We start from the raw sequence: 1,261 nt of genomic DNA, 5'->3' as shown, positions 1-1,261 counted from the left end.
GGGGGGGGGGGGGAGCGTCACCATGGTTACCATGAAGCCGTTTCTGCAGGTGAGGAAACCCACGGACTCCATGCCACCAGGCTTCTCTCAGCCAGTTCTTGGCCCTCACAGCCCCCACTGGCCATGGACAAGCACTGGGCAGGAGAACACAGCAGTTTAGGAAGGCGGTCTGCAAGGGCAGGCAGGGGCAGGCCTGGAGCCTCGCTGAGGAACCCAGGGGAATAGGTAGCTGGAGGTGGGGGAACTCTGTTGTCCCACACAGTGGAGGCTCCAGAAATTGTGGGGCCTCTGACCTCCCCTAGGACCTGGTCACACCAAGTTGCTGGAAGGAGGAAACTGCCTGGCCAAGAACTGGGTCCCAGGGGACGTGGCTGGTGGGGGGTAAACAGGAATGTGGGACAGCAGGGTTACGGCTCCTGCCAGTGGGGGCTGCTGGGGTTTGTGAATGGGAGGGCCAAGCTCACATGCTGGGGCTCCTGTGGGGTGGGGCTGAGGAGGGCGCTAAGATCACAGGATGAGGAATGAGCCCTTCCTTCTTCTCATGAGCAGGGACCATAGGCCGGTGCACCACTTCTCAGCCCCCCCACAGCCCCTGTGAAGTGGTTCCCATGACTCGGGAGCTGTCGTCAAGCTGCAAGGCTTGGGACTGTCTCCCCACCTCCCTGGACCCCACTGTCATCCCCTAAAGATGAAAGAGTCACCTAGTGCTTCGCCAACGGTCACCTCAGGTTTTTGTTGTAAAATGCAGGTTGGGCGTGGTGGCTTGTGCCTGTAATCCCAGCACTTTGGGAGGCAGAGGCGGGTGGAACACCTGAGGTCAGAAGTTCGAGACCAGGCTGGCCAACATGGTAAAACCCTGTCTCTACTAAAAATACAATAATTAGCTGGGTGTGGTGGCAGGTGCCTATATTCCCAGCTACTCGGGAGGGTGAGGCACAAGAATCACGTGAACCCGGGAGGTGGAGGTTGCAGTGAGCCAAGATCGAACCACTGCACTCCAGCCTGGGCAACAAGAGCGAAACTCAGTCTCAAAAAATAAAAATAAATAATAAAATAAAATTCAGGTCTTCCTCTCCCGCTCCCACAGAGATTCTGATTCAGTGGGTTGAAGTCTGGATCTGGAAACGTCCTCTTTTATAAGCGCCCTGAGTGATTCCAATACAGGCATTTCTTGCAGGGCAGCTCTCAGCCCTCACTACTCACTAGAATCACCTTGTGTGGAGCCGGGTCAGGGAGGCATAGTAAAGAGTGCCCGTGCCGG

The sequence above is a fragment of the Sapajus apella genome, unplaced genomic scaffold (genome assembly GCF_009761245.1).
Source record: "Sapajus apella isolate SASKATOON/1434 unplaced genomic scaffold, GSC_monkey_1.0 scaffold180, whole genome shotgun sequence".
In the NCBI taxonomy this organism is placed as follows: Eukaryota; Metazoa; Chordata; class Mammalia; order Primates; family Cebidae; genus Sapajus; species Sapajus apella.
The sequence above is the reverse complement of the archived record's forward strand: the minus strand, read 5'-3'. Positions refer to the sequence as shown.